At 42.9% G+C, this 15,905-nt stretch overlaps 1 protein-coding gene across 8 annotated transcripts in view; it reads left to right on the top strand.

Annotated features, from left to right (window-relative positions):
- CLUL1 (clusterin like 1) overlaps positions 1–15,905 on the top strand; it is a 94,983-nt gene that overhangs the window by 51,942 nt on the left and 27,136 nt on the right. The gene's annotated exons all lie outside the window — the stretch shown is intronic.

Genomic DNA, 15,905 nt, shown 5'->3' with positions numbered 1-15,905 from the left:
CTGCTGCTGCTCTCAGTGTGAGGAAACCACTGTAACTGGGTGGCACATATAGTTTGAAATTTAATGGGACTCACAGTGCCCACTGAGGGCATCATTCCCACTCTGGGAGCCAAGGTCTCAATGCACAGAGCTCAGTGCTGTGGGGCTGGGAAGCACAAATTAAAGAGTGAATGACTGGGGGTTGTGGTGAGAACTACTTCCATCCTTGGTTTGCTGGACCCATGTGTTCTGCCTAAGAGGTACCACCCCACGTAATGGTCATTGATTTAGAGTGTGTACTGCATCCTGGAGGAAAGGCATCCTCACTGGTCATCATGTCCACCATCATGTCCATCATGTCCGACCACTGTCGGAACCCACTTATATTCTAATTCCAGGCCACTTTTCTTTCCACACAAAGTGGATTCTGCTCTATCAGAAATTCTGTCCATTGGGAGGGTTTCCTGTCTCACTGCTATCTTTCTGGTCCACCCTTGAATGTAGTGCAGTGTAACAAGCTGACTTATCCCCAAACCAAGTTCAGCATTTTTACTCCTCCAATAATTAATCATAAGAGATTCCTAAGGACCTACTGAAGAGCACAGGGAACTATATTTAATATCTTATAATAACCTATAATGGAAAATAATCTGAAAAGAAGATATATATATTCTTTTGATATATATATATAGAAAAAGAATATATGTATATCTGAAGCATTTTGCTGTACACCTGAAACTAACACAATATTGTAAGTCAACTATACTTCAATTAAGAAAAATTTCTTTTAAACCATGGTGTTCAGCTAATGTATATATTTGAAAGTATAAAGGAGAATCATAAAAATAATCAAAAAGGTGATTTAAACATAGGGTCTGCAAATGCACCCTATTTAATCATCTGTGGTAACATAGTATGATTTTTTCTTTTCCAAGCTAATTATATGTGAAATGGAATGTATTTAGATAGAGAATCTTTAGACTGGCATATTCGATTTTGATTTTAACCACCCAACAAAATTACTTTTCCTATAGAAGAACATTTTATTACTACAGTTGGTGACGATACTTACAGAAAATGTCTTCCTTGTGATGGCTGTTGCCTGATATGTTGACCATCCGAGGTGATGATCTAAAGTGATGTGTGTGATTTTAACAATAGCCAACACATAAATAGCACTTACTCTTTACCACCCGCTACTCTAGGAGCATATATATATTATATATATATTATTTTCTTCATTTTACAAAAGAAGAAACAGGCATGGAGAGATTAAATAATCTGTGCAAGGTTACATAGTAAGTGGCAAAGGGACGATTTGAACCCAGTCTGTCTGACCCTAAGTCTAGACTCAAATTTTATACCCTGTCCCCTACCCTAACTCATTAATTTAGTTTAATCAGCTTGTCAGGACCTGTCCAGTCCAAAGTACGTGTCCCCTTCAAAAGTCATGCTTAACCAATGGTGCTGCTGGCCTCAGAATATCTTCGGAACTCCTCTTTTGGAGACAATCTAAAAAGCTCTGGCATATTCTTCTGAACATTCTTAGGAGACAAATCTAATTCCAGTGAGACTGGGCTTAAGTTTTGGAAATAGCCTCAAGTTATTTGTACTCAAATCTGATGAGCAAAGTGGCTGGAAAAGCTGGATATTATCATTTGAGGTTTAAAACTGTAAACGCCACTGAAATAAAGAGCCTAATTTCTTTGAATGGTTTGTAAACTGGCTTTGAAGTTCCTTCCAAAAGAGAAGCACCAGAAAGGTGGTGACTGAAGACAGCATCATTGGAGCAAGTCTCTAATCACCAAGGCAACCCAGTGTTTTGAAGGAACAACACTCATTGGGATTTGCACATCTGGTGATGTTATTTTCAAAGTTATACACTGCACAGATGCATCTTTTTTTTTTTTTACAAGAACTGTTTTTGCATTTATTAAGAAATAAAAAGGAGGGGAAAGATACCAAATAGGAGATTTCCATGAATTACGTACTTGAATAACATAGCTCTTCATTAGGTGACATTAGGGAGAAAAGCTAAAGTCTTTGCCAAGTCAGATAGAAGTAACAGGGTCATCAGATAATCTCAGGGCAGCAGTAGCTTCCTAGCGAGACAGACCTAAGCACAGAGCCGATTCCTAGCTGGTTTTTGAGGAAAAATTACTTCTCTAAGCCTTAGTATCTTTATCTGTAAAATAACATCTTGTCAGGATGTTGTCAGTCAGAAATAATTTATATAAAGGGACCTGACACACAGTAGACCAATAAAGGGAAGACGTTAATCATAATTGATGAAGTGTACCCCAAAAGACAAAGTAGATGAATGAGCACGTCCCTCTCACACACAGAATTCAGTAACCTCAGAGAAGTGCTGTCTAAAATAAACCTGCCTACTGATGCAACCTTCACCCCCAAGGACTACTGAGAGGAAGTTTGGGACCCAACGTGGGGTAAATATTTAAAAATTTTATGGCTCCTTAGCAAAGGTAGGCTTGCAATTTCTGTTGGCTTCCCTGCTCTCCAACTACCTCCTCCATCATCCAGAGTTTGTGACTCTGGGGCAGAATCTGGCTTGCACGGGCTCACTTGGCGGCTCCTGGAACTGCCCACAGCCGTCCCTGGTGTAGGTCGGTGCAGCGCACAGCCCGCGGGCAGGGGGAGGCAGAGACCCACTCGTTAAATCCAGCTCCCGGCACTGGGAGCAATTGCCCAGAAGTACCTTTCACTCTGCACACAGGCAACGACTGCTTCCCCCACCCCCACCTTTTTATCTGTCAGAGGGGTGCTTTTCTTCTAATCTGCATTGTGTATATTACTCATGGCCCTGCCATCAGAATGTTCTTTGGTTTGTTTGTTTTTCTTTTTTAACTGAGTTAGGTTGCCAAGTTTGAAAAGTTAAGGATTTTATGCAAGAATCTATATTTCTAGCTTCTCTTGAAAAACGGTTTGTTCTTTCCACAGTAGGCCCACATTCCATCCTGACAACATTTTAGCTGGAGCCAAATGGCCACTGCTCCCTGCAGACCTGGACGGCTGGTTCTCTGCAGGTTCTGAGAGCCCATTAGGTGTCCCACCGGTAGAGCGGGGACGAGGGTCTGGGGTGCGGCGTGGGGGTGAGGGTGGTACTAACGCTCTGGGCTGACAGAGCTGATCGCCACCTAGTGGCACGGATGCCTCCAGGGGGCAGCACTTGCACGCATATGAGTGACAGGTGAGCTTTGACATGCTTCGGCAGGGAGAACTCTCTCTCCTCACCGCTCCTGCCCACTTCACTCCCAGGTCAAGCAGACTCCGTGGTGTCCGGCCTCTCCGGCGTGGGCAGATCAAAGCCGCCCCCTGTTCTTGCTGGGGGACGTGGGGACAGTGGTGGCTACATCTGACAGGCGAGTACCAATGCCGGGGCCGTTCACAGCACTCTCAGTGCAGTTTGCTCAATTCAGCACGGGACGGAACTGTGAAAGGGCCCGGTGATTTCAATCCACGTTCCTGATGGGCCCTGGTTAATGATGTTAATGAAACGAGGAGCCGCATACACTATTTACGGCTAGATTAAGCCGATTACCCGAGTTTAGCCTACTTTCAATGTGCAAATCTTACCAGTGGACAAAGCAATGCACTGTTAGCTGTTTTTCTCCCCCTGGGACTTTTCTCTGGTCATTGAAAACAGGAATCCTAACAAGACCAATTTTTTTACCTGTCTCATTCGAGAACTGGGTTTTCAAACTCCCCTTTCAACATTGATGAAAATCACTTAGTCCCTGACAGTGATTGGGGGAAGTTTCCAGAAATAACGCAGCAGCATAATGTTTGAGAGAGAGATGTGTTTCCCTAATAAAAATGCCATAAATAAAGGATGAACGACCGTGGGAAATGAATTGATAGAGAGAGACATGTCAGAAAGTGGGATAGGAAAAGTCACTTAAACTTTGCGTGACCTTGAAGAACGTCATGGCGATGCGTTCTGCCAGGTCCCTGGGACAGTGGGCTGAGCTATGGCTGTTTCTCAGATCGTACTGTCTTGTCGGCTCCAAGCCTTCTTCCTTGGTCAGCCCGCAGTCTCTCTTGCATCTAAAGGGTTGTCTGAGTTCCTCTCTGCGCTTCCCAACCTTTAGGCAGGAGCAGTTAATGAGACAGTCAGTTCCATGGAAGCGTCTCATTTGTAGCAATGGGAACAGAGGTGCCTCTTTGATAATTTAGAATAGTGCTGAGCAGAGGGTCAGATCTCCCTGGGGTGGTGTCACAAACTGAAAAAATGGCTGTGGCACTGCAGCTGTTCCAGATTTTCCATGGGCTCACCTTTAAATTAAAAGAATTTCTGCACTTTCAAGAATTTGAAAACAAAGCCATGTGTGAGAATATGAAACCCGCTCACATGCCCTTGCAAGAAATAGGTTGCATTCCTTTTTCTGCACTTACAGAAAAAGTACCTCCTATTTTTTTTAGAATGCCGTGTATGTAAATGATCCCAAATTAATCTTAAGCATGTGCCCATGTTGTTTTGATTTACTAAACTTTTAAAATATGCCCATTGTTCCCTTTTAACAGCTTTTGGCAACATTTTCAGAAATGGAAATATATAAGCAAATTAGCAAATGAGTAGAATTAACAAGCACCACGCAGCAAGCACTCAAGGTACAAATACTTCTATGATACACAAAAAGCATCAGTGTAGATCTTATAAGCTTTCTTACGTAACTTCACTCTTCATTAGCAAAGTGCAATGAAATTATATAGAGAGAAGTAAAATAATATAATCACTGGAATAGAATTTTCACACACCTTTAAGTGACTTTGGTTTTGTTTATAAGGGAATTGTGTGCTGTAGTGGAAAGAAGAAAAAGATCTGAGTTAGGTAGAATTTTAATTCTCTACCTTAGCAGTTTTGTGACATTGGGCAAATTACTTGACTTCTCTGATCCTTGTTTTATTTACTGTAAGTTGGAGTTGGTAATACTCGTATCACAGGGTTGAAAAGATTAAGTGAGATTCTGTGTAAAATGTCTAACAGGGTGCCTGACACAGGGTAAGATGCTCGGTTAAGGTAGCTCTCATTATTTGCAGTTTTCTCCAGTGATAATGACTTAAGATGCCTAAATAAATTTTTTAAAACTTTAGAAATAGTTGATTTTTCAAATTATTTAAATGATGCGGTGATCATTTTGTAATGTATAGACATAACAAATCACTATGTTGTTTAACAGGGACTAACATAGTGTTTAGGTCAATTATATTTCAAAAACAAACTCATAGGAAAAGAGATCAGATTTGTGGTTACCAGAGGCAGTGGGGTGGGGAGGTGAGGGGAATTGCATGAGGGCAATCAAAAGGTACAAACTTCCAGTTACAAGATAAATATGTATCAGGGATATACTGTACAACATGATAAATGTAATTAACACTGCTGCATTTTATATCTAAAAGTTATTAAGTGCATAAATCCTGAGTTCTCATCACAAGGAAAAAATTTTTTTCTGTTTCTTTAATTTTGTATCTATATGGATTTTTTAAAATGAGGTTATCGATTTTCACTAAACTTTTTGTGGTAATCATTACTTCTTGTGATAATGATGTATGTAAGTCAAATCATTATGCTGTACACCTTAAACACATACAGTGCTGTATGTCACTTCCAGTTAAACTGGAAGAAAAGAAAGATGTAATTCATATACCACATAATTCCTTCATTTAAAGTGTACCACTCAGAATTAAATTGGTGCAGCAACTATGGAGAAGAGTGTGGAGGTTCCTTAAAAAAATTAAAAATAGACTTACCATATGATCCAACAATCTCACTCCTGGGCATCTATCCAGAGCAAACTCTAATTCAAAAGGATACACACACTCCAATGTTCACAGCAGCACTATTTACAATAGCCAAGACATGGAAGCAACCTCAGTGTCCATCGAGGGACATCATTGGATAAAGAATATGTGGTATATGTATACAATGGAATATTACTCAGCCATAAAAAGAATGAAATAATGCCATTTGCGGCAATATGGATGGACCTAGAGATGGTCATAATAAATGAAGTAAGTCAGAGAAAGACAAATATCATATGATATCACTTATATGTGGAATCTAAACAATGATACAAATGAACTTATTGACAAAACAGGAACAACTCATAGTCATAGAAAACAAACTTACAGTTACCAAAGGGGAAAGGCCGAGGAGGGATAAATTAGGAGTTTGGGGTTAACAGATACGCACTGCTATAGATAAAATAGATAACAACATGATCTACTGTATAGCACAGGGAACTATATTCAATATCTTGTGATAACCTATCATGGAAGAGAATCTGAAAAAGAATATATATATATATCTGAATCACTTTACTGCACACAAGAAACTAATATAACATTGTAAATCAACTGTACTTCAATAAAAAATAAAAGTAAAGAAGTATACCTTCCAAAATTATTTAAATGATTTATTCTCAACACCAAAAATGTCACTGACATTTTTGTCACTATCATAAAATTGTCATATTGTGACAATCATAAAAATTAATAATGATTTAAATCATAAGTATCCCTTAAATTATTTCCCTTAATGTCACATCACACAGGCAAATCTTAATTTTGGTGACTGGTTTATCTGTTCCTCTTATTTGCAGATGGTTGTCTGGTCTATTACCGCTTGCAAGTTGTTACTGCATACAGCGGTTGGACTTTTTAAAAAAATTTACTTCAATAGCTTTAGCCTTTCCCACCAAGATTCAAAGCAATCCATTTGCCAATTTTTTTCCTAAAAATCTCTCATAAATACTGTATAGTGGCTAAATCTTTCCAGTACTTGCCTAAAGGACACATAAATCAGCAATGTATATGATGTTTCTCACTAATAAAAGTTTATCTGGTCCCAGAACCAGGCAGTTTTATTGCATATTGAGTTTCTACAGTTCAGCCAAAAGTTTGAGGATAAAGACTTGCTGCAAAAAGTCTTAAATTGTTCTCAACCATTTTCTCACTTAGCATATACAAAGATTAGCAATGGCCACTGGTACAACAGTTGTGTGTGTGTATTCCTCATGGAGAACATTAGAACAAGGGTCTTGCGTTTGACGGAGGAGAAAGCTGGCAAGGTGTCTGGAAATATATCCAGAAACCTGAGGAAATTAGGGGAAAGAAAGTCTTGTTATTTCTTTAAGTGTGCTAGAGTACATTTTGGGTTTACACCTGAGGAACTGATTAGATTAAGTGTTTTTGTAAGGTTTGGAGCTAAGAAAATATAGTCAGTGAAGGGTTTTTCTTAGGATTTCCTCACTGATTCATCAGCAAAGTTAGCAGATTCTAGGTTAAGAAGATTCTATGTTTTACAAAATTCAAGATAACTGTCAAAGAACTAGAACAGCTTTGTCACCTCTGAACAATGCCTCTTAAGGAAGCTATATTATGAGGAATCAAAATCTATATTTCGATTGAGCCTAACTGTAGAGTGACCAGCTGTCCCAGCTGACCTGGGACGGAGGATTTCCCAGGCTGAAGATTTCAGTGCTAAAACCAGGACAGTCCTAGGCAGACCAGGATGGTTGGTCACCCTACCCAAGGGCCTCACGTGTATTGTTAGACAGAGGATCTGGATTCTTTCATGCCGCAAAAATCTACCTGGCTGGCCTGACTCTCAATGGTCAGTGGGCTTTTATTCATTGCCTACGGGGCGCCAGTGTCCAGAGATGATGTTGTACAACTGGAGGCCAAACATCTCTAACTGAAACACGCTGTGGTTCTCACGCTTTGTATCCCAGGCTGATAGCACCATGTGGATACTTCTGTGTCCGGATTCGTGTTGCTTTTGGAGCTATCAGACTGAATTCAGAAGGCAAGAAGACCAAAATTAACCTTTCCTATGGATTGTGCCCTGGTCATGCTGTGGTCATCCAAGTTAGATATGAAATCAAGAAACATATGAAAACAGGCCAAAGACTGTAAACAGCTTGCCTGCCCTTCTGCCTACCTTCCTACAAATATTAAGTTAAATGTAGTATATACCCTAATATTGTAGTTCACTTCCACAAGGATTTATTGAATGATAATTCTGGGCCAAGCCCTGTGCTGGGTGCTGGGACTGCAAGAGTGAGTGAGAAACCATCCTGCCCTCAGGAACGTTCCGTCTAATGGGGAGATAAACGTGTGTGGTGGGTCTCTGTTTGCCACCCTCTCCCCCAGATCCATTCTCTACCTCTCCCTGCCTTGCTCCAGGCCTCAAGGATGGATCTCTGTGCGCTGCATCTCTGGGACTGTCTGGCTCTGTGGCTTCCGGTTGAGTTCAGCCAACAGAGGCATTGTTTTGGCTTGACGCTCTGGCCTTTCCTCTGTGACTGGAATTCTCTCCTCCAGTCTCCAGTACGCACAGGGCTCCCATATCCAACAATCTGTTTCCTTACCTCTGCCCACTTCTATGAATAGTCCCTTTATAGAGTTATTTTCATGATTTCATCTGAGTGTGCCTTCTGTTTCCTGTGCAAACTCTGACTGATTCAGTATGTAAGTAAACGACTGAAGTAAAGGGAGGTGAGTGGGGTCACTGAGGTGTGTACAGGGCAAGGCAGCAATAAAGTCCCAGAGAACGGGAATAGTAAATGCTTCTTGATCTGAACATTGAAGATTAAGTAACAAGTGGGAGAAAGACCTGGAAGGGGCAATGTCTAGCATGGAGAGAAAATGAATCATGATGTAGTCATGCAGCGGTTAGCAGGTGAGGGCAGCTGGGGCACTAAATACTCGGAAGGAAGCAATGAGAGAGAGTGTGGAGAGATGGAGAGACAGGCCAGGCTCAGGCCGTGAAAGTGCGCTAAGCAATTCTGTTCACACACACACACACACACACATACACACACACACACACACACACACACACACACACACACACACACACACACACACAATATGTACTGAATACTGTTCTGGGTACTTGGGATTAATTAGACACTAAAACAACAATCTCTCCTCTTAGGAGAACGCAAACAACAAACAATATATATACTATACAAATAAATTATATAGTGTGTTAGAAGGTGGTGAGTTATATTAAAAGAAAAAGTAGAGGGGGACAGAAGACCAAGAATGAGGCGGCAGGAGCAGTTGGCAGTTTTAAAGAGGGGGTGAGGCCTCACTGGATGGGCCGCGGTGGGAAAGTAATTGGTGCAGCCCTGGAGGGAGTCAAGGATGGGGTTACCTGGAGGAGGAGCATTCTAGGCATGAGGCTCAGCTGGTGCAAAGACCCCAGGGCAAGATCATGCCTGGAATATTCCAGGAGCATCAATAAGGCCAGTGAAGCCTAAGTGGAAAAGGGGAGGGTAACGGGAGATGAGGGTGGAGAGGTTCAGGGCAGGAAGGTCTGGAAGAGCCTTATCAGCTATTAGAAATGCTTGGAATTTTACTCTGAGGGAGCTGGGGAGCCATCAGAGACGTTTGAACAAGGAGTTGCCTGCTCTGACTGAACTTTATTTTGTGGACAATGAAAATCAGCTGAAAGGACTTAAGGACAGGGATGCCACGTTGGGGAAAAGTACTTAAGATCCTTCTCAAAGTGCGGTCCAGGATGGGCAGCATTGGCATCACTTGGGAACTTGTTAGACATGCAGAATTTCCGGCCCCACCTAAACATACTGAATCAGAATCTGTGTTTTAACAAGATCCCACGTGGCTCGTTTGCATGGGAGAGTTTAAGAAGCACTAGTTTTAAGGATCCATCTGATAGGAGGGTGATGGATGAATTTGAGGCAGGGTGATAAGTCAGAGAGAACAGGGCAGCAGCTGGGATGCAAAGGAGGGGACAAATATAAAGGAAATCAGAAGGAAGGACAATGCCCAGGACAATGCAGACAAGTCCTAGATTTTTTTGTTTAATTTTTCATTTTGAAGTAACTATAGATTCACAGGAGGTGTAGGAAGAAATCACAAAGAAATCCCACAGTCCCTTCCCAGCCTCCTCCAATGTTCACATCTGATACAATTATAGTATAATATCAAAACCAAGAAATTGCACTAATACAATTTATAGTGTTTCCAGATTTTCACTGGTTATACCCACACTCACGGGTATGGGTGTGTGTGTATCTCTTCACCCTAAAGCGGGTCTCTTGTGTGCAGCATGTTGTAGTTTCTTGTTTTATTATCCATTCTGCCACTCCATGTCTTTTGATTGGAGCATTTGGTCCATTGACATCTACGGTAATTATTAATAGACGTGTGTTTATTACCATTTTGAACTTAGTTTTCCAGTTGATTTGGTATTTCCTCTTTGTTCCTTTCTTTTTCTTTTAAAAATTTTGATGTTTTACAAATTCAGTTTTGTTAGTTACTTGAGCTCCTGTACCATGCTGTTACTATTAAGCATAATTGTATCAATGTTCCCCAAAGAGTTTTAAAATTTGCTCTGATTTGCAGAAAGAACATTCTATATACAGCAAGTATCAAAAGTAAAAATGATGAAGGACACGTTTCAGGAAAGCATCCGTGGTACTTAGCACCACTTACTTTAGAGTAATTCCAGGATGGTTTCTTTTTCTTTTGTTTTTTTATTCTACTTTTTAGTGAATTTACACATAACCCATAATGTTCCACTAGTTCTTCTGCCTTCCAGGATCATACTTTCCTTTTACACTCAAAGAAGGATCATGCAAGTCCTTGCCCTATGGTTACAGGACAAACGGCCCTGCAGGTTGGTATTTGGCACCCCTGGCTGAGAGAGGCTGTCCCAGAATATTCCTGAGTCAGCGTCCTCCCTGACAGGACGCTACCCCCGCCTGGCAGACCCAGAAGTGCAAGGAGGAGAGGAAAGCCCCTCTCCTGTCCCCTGTCCCAAGGGCCTGGCTCCTCTCATCCCACAGCCAGGCTCAACTGTAGGCAGATCCAGCACAGAGCAGGAAGCAACCGGAGCCATCACTGGCCCTTCTCCTAGAATGCTCCTGACCACTTCCCTCTTGGGCCCCAGACCTCTGCCCAGAATGCAGGAACTCGGCTTCCCTTAAATCACCGTTCTTCCTTCGTGTCACCTCTTCCTGAAGTCCAGGGCCCATGTCTCTGACACTCTGGCTGTATCCCCAGTCCTGGTTCCCGCTCCCACCCTCCTCACCCCACCCCTGGCCAGGAGAAGCCAAAACATCGGTCAATTGTAAAATCATCCAGAACCTTTAGCTTCCTCACCTCAGGCTCACCATGTACTAATGGCAGACTTTCTTTTTGTATAACCAGAAGGCTAGTGAAGTCTTTTCTCAAATAAAAGAGATTTTATGGAAGATGTAGAGATTAAAAGAAAAAAAAAAGATTACAATAAAAATAAAACTTCAGACACAAACACACAAGGTGATTTTAGGTGACTGCTCCCAGAGTATTCTGCCCAGGAGCGCCCTTGGGCTTCTGGCTCCTTTCCCTCCCCCTTCCTTCTCCCCTCCCCCACCCAGCCTCCCCGCTTGGCAAGGCCAATTACCTTCAGTTCCCACTACTCTGCGGTGGTAATAGAGCATGGGTAATAGTTTTAGTGGGTCTCCTAAAACCTCTTTTCTACCAGCATGCACTCCTCCCAATTGCCTCTTCATCTGCAGAGGATAAATAGCATGCAGGGAGGCGGAGTTTATCAGTTGCACAGTGCAGAATGATGGATGCAATCCCCACCTAAAACACATTGGCTAAGGCCAGGGAACCTTCACCCAGTCCCAGACCAAAGCAGAGTGGGGCTGTGCTGGGCAATCCTGCCCATGGCCACCCCATCCCCGCCTCTCTACCTGGCTTTGTGCCCCAAGAAGGTTGAGCCCTCAGGGGGCATCGCCAGGCCTCATGCCCACTGGGTCCTTGGGGTCCCTGTCCAGGACCACTGCTCTCACCAGGCAGCCCCACTCCTGCTCCAGCTCTCCCTGGGGGCCCCTTCCCCCGTCAGCCTCAGGAGTGATGGGGAACTTGTGCTGCAGCTGGTGAGCACCCGTCCTTAGAGCCGCTTCATCTGAATCATCTGATTTGAAATCTGTTTTCTTCCAGGACCTGACAGACACACAGGCCAAAGCAGGTGATACAAGGCTCTGTTAGGTATTATCTAATCTTGGTGATCAAGGAGGCATTGGGGTTTTTTCTTAATATAGACACAGAACTTTAAAAAGTATTCTCTTTCACCTACTGTAAGAAAAGAGTCAAGGGGTGGGAGGAAGTTATTGCTCAGTGGTAGAGTGCGTGCTTAGCATGCACGAGGTCCTAGGTACAATCCCCAGTACCTCCATTAAAAAAGAGAGAGTCATATTAATTCATAATTCTGATTTTTTTTTTAAAAGACAACTTCCATGACATTTTGGCTAATGAGTGGCCCAGTACCAAAGCTTGGTGGAGCCTGGGGAGTCCTCTGCCTTCACTGATCCTGGCAATGCTCTTGCCTCCTTTTGAATAAAACTCTGGCAATGGCCCAGAGAGCTTTCATAAGGGCTCCCGACCTATCTACAAGATACGTGTGTAATTTCTTTGCCAATTTTAATATTCTAGTGTGTTATCTTCTTCCAAAAATGCGCAGAATCAGTACAGAAGAATAATTTTTTCCCCTATATGGGGAAAAATTTCAGTTTGCTCAATAAACTCCATAAGCCAAGGGATATATTCTATTATTTATGTGCTCCTGTTTGTATTTTATTGTTTGATTTGGACTTGCAAGTACTTAGGCAATTATGGATCAGAAAGTGGACAAGAATGTTACTGTGCAGCCGAGAGAATGATTTACTCCTCCACAGGTCATTGGGATAGGCTTCAAACACAGGTCATCAAACACTTATGGTATCTTACCCATCTTGTTGCCATGGAGATCAAGGACCAAATTAACACACACTTGCCAGGGTCATAGTAATGTAGCCAGAATTTAAAGAAAAACTTGGTTTTTAGTGCTGTATCATTTCACTTGTTTACTCTGATGGTCTGCTGATTTCTATGTGCTTTAGTGTATCAATAATAAGCTTCTAAAGCCATTAACTCATGAGGGTCTTGACATTCCTCGAGCCCAGATACAACACATCGTCCGGCAGTCGGTTTGGGTTGGCCACTGGATTGAAGGAGTGAGCGAAGTCTGGGATAATTCCCAAATGTCTGGATCTGGTGACAGGGAGACCACAGCAAGGCGAGCTTGAGGAGTAAAAGCTGGATTAGGAACTGTTGAGTCTGAAATCCCTGTGGGCCATGTGGTCGGAGAGACAGCCAGCCAGAAGAAGGTTGGCCAGGAATGTCTGTGGTTCCAGGTCACATCAGCCAAAGAGGGTGCCTTGGCATCTTCCCCAAGAAGAAAATCCTGGGGAGTACAGACACCTAAGGGTGGGACAGAGGAGGAGGTCAGGAGAAAGATTGAGCATTAAGGCCAGAACACCAGTTACTTAAAGAATAGTTGCTAGGCAACTGTGCCAAATGCCACGTGGAGGACAAGAAGGAGGTCAAAACACACTCGGTAGCTCCATGATGCATTGAGCAACAAAAGCTCTCATTGGCAGTGAGAGTGAAATCCGGGCGGCAGGGGTGGGGAGTTGTGGGAGGTGAGGGAGGGCGAGCCCCCAGCCTTTCTCATCCGGGACACAGCATCGCTGTCTACCCTTCGCTCATCAGACCCCCAGTGGTCACCCGGAATTGGGCTCTTTCCCGCAGCCCACCATCCAGTCCCACCTCCAAGAAAAGCCCCAAGTCAAGCCCCAAGTCTGACCACTTCTCACTCTGCCCAAGGAGCCACCACTGTGTAATGAAAACCGCTCCCTCGCTGGTTCCCCTTCTACCTGACTGTCCTATAATTCCGTTCTTCACAGCAGCCACAGCAGTACCAGTCATTCGGACCATATTATCGCCCTTTGTAAAATCCTCCGCAATGACCCCATTACTAAAAGTAATTGTTAACTTAGGACCCTGCCGGACCACGCGATCTGCACTTTCTGCCTCTTCACTTAACCTCACACTTGCCCCTCCTTCTGCCACGTGGGCCTCTTTTCAGTTCCTCAGATGTGTGGGGTCTATTCCTACCCGCGCCCTTGCTGTTCTGTCTTTCAGGCAGAGAGGTCATCCTGCACCCCCTGCTCCCCACCGCCTGTATTGGCTCAAAGCTCTGCTGTTGGCATCTTGAAATTCTTCATTTTCGAACGGAGGTACCTCACTCTTCCATTTTGCACCGGGCCCTGCAGACGGTGTAGCTGGACCTGCTCCCAGGGATGGTGTTGGAGAGAGGTTCCCTCCTCAGAGAGGCCTCCTTTGGCCCCCAACCTAAAGTAGCCCCCACCCTCCAAATTTCTGCTGTGCTCTGACCCCCTTTTTATTTTCTTAGTAACAACTTCCACTCTCCGGTGCGTCCTTGCTTGTGTCCTTATTTGTGTCCACTTCCCTCCCCCTGGAGTGCAACACCGGCTCCTAGAGGGCAGGGACCACCTGTTTGGTTCCCACCACATCCTCAGGATCCTCAGTGTGTGGAACACAAAGTTCCCCGCCGTACAGTTGCTGATGAACAAGCTCTTCCAAGACTGAACTCCCTGGAAGCAAGGGCAGTAGCTCTGGGTGGAATGGAAATTTTAGAATGCATTTGATATTTGTGCATGTCCTGATTAATAATCCACTTTATGCGGTGTTAGTCTGTACAGATAAATTCTGACTTCATCATGAGGTTAAGGGGGATATAATTTCCTCAAATTGTAATCAACCTTGATCATCTTCATGAAAGATTTTGAAGTCTGAGTTCCATGCCTGCCTATGTTGTATGAGCCTAAAATAATAATTTTAGTTTAGTCTGAATTTTTAAAAGAGGTTGTTGGTCTAACTTCCAATTTCATTGTGCTCTATGGTTCAATAAAACACTTCCATTTGTATTAACTAATTTGACCTTTCCAGCAACTCTGTACAAGAGAGAAGGTAGCTGTAATATTACTTTACAGATTGACTCGAACTGTGTTGAAGCTTGATGAGAACAAATGAATAATAATCATAGAAATTTAGAGCTAGGAGTAACAGTTGAGCTTACGTCTTCCAATAATTTCTCATTTTTAGATAAGGACACAGAGAAATCTGGAGCATATGCTGTGGCAAGAATTTTGATAGAACTTCATTCTTAAATCAGCAAACTTTATCCATCACCACTAGTCGAGAGCTAGCCAACATTTGCCCATGAAGAGGGCAATTTTAAAAACAGTATTTACACTTTACTTCTAAAATTTTGCTTTTTGATGTGAATTATATCCTTTAAGTTTATTAAATGAATGACTAAATAACTGAAGATTTAAAAAGGAAGAAAAGAAGAAAGTAGACCTAGTGAAGTTAATTACTGTTATCGTTGCCGAACCAGGCTCATTCTGCCCAACACTCAGTGAGCCAAAACGTTGAGCCTCCAAGACTTACGGCAAAGAGAGGGCTTCTTCACAAGGCAGCCAAGTGAGGAGACCAGAGAGCAAGTTTCAGATCAGCCTCCCCAAAGGCAAAGGGCTTGGGGTATTTTAAGGATAAAGAATAAAGAGGCCGGGTGGTCTGAGGAGTGGGGAGCATGAGGAAAGGTGCTTGGGAAAAGGTATGGTAATCGTTGTTCAGCAAAGGCCTCTGCACGTTAAAAAATGAGGGTGTTCAGCACGATCTGAGGGTGGAGTTTTGGCCCTCTGACGTCAAAGGCCACCGTGGACACTCACGTATGCCAGTTGGAGGGTCGGTGGTCCTATCCAGTCTTAACCAGCTCAGCTCCAACTAGACACAGCTGACTTCAAGTTCCTGGAAAGCAACTCAGGCGAGTATCTTATTGCTCAGACCGCATACATGCTGCTTGGAGGACATGCAAGTCTTAAAATGACCTTGATTAGTGAAGACAGGTGAAATGGATTGACTAACGATTACCCATGGTTTCATTATAATCTACATAACATAAATCATTTATTTGAATCTTTATGCTTTTGTCTTTTACTTTACGTCTCTTGATTTTTTTTTAAGTGGGAAGGGGAGAG

The sequence above is a fragment of the Camelus bactrianus genome, chromosome 24 (genome assembly GCF_048773025.1).
Source record: "Camelus bactrianus isolate YW-2024 breed Bactrian camel chromosome 24, ASM4877302v1, whole genome shotgun sequence".
Classification (NCBI taxonomy): Eukaryota; Metazoa; Chordata; class Mammalia; order Artiodactyla; family Camelidae; genus Camelus; species Camelus bactrianus.
This window is presented reverse-complemented; position numbering and strand designations above follow the sequence as displayed.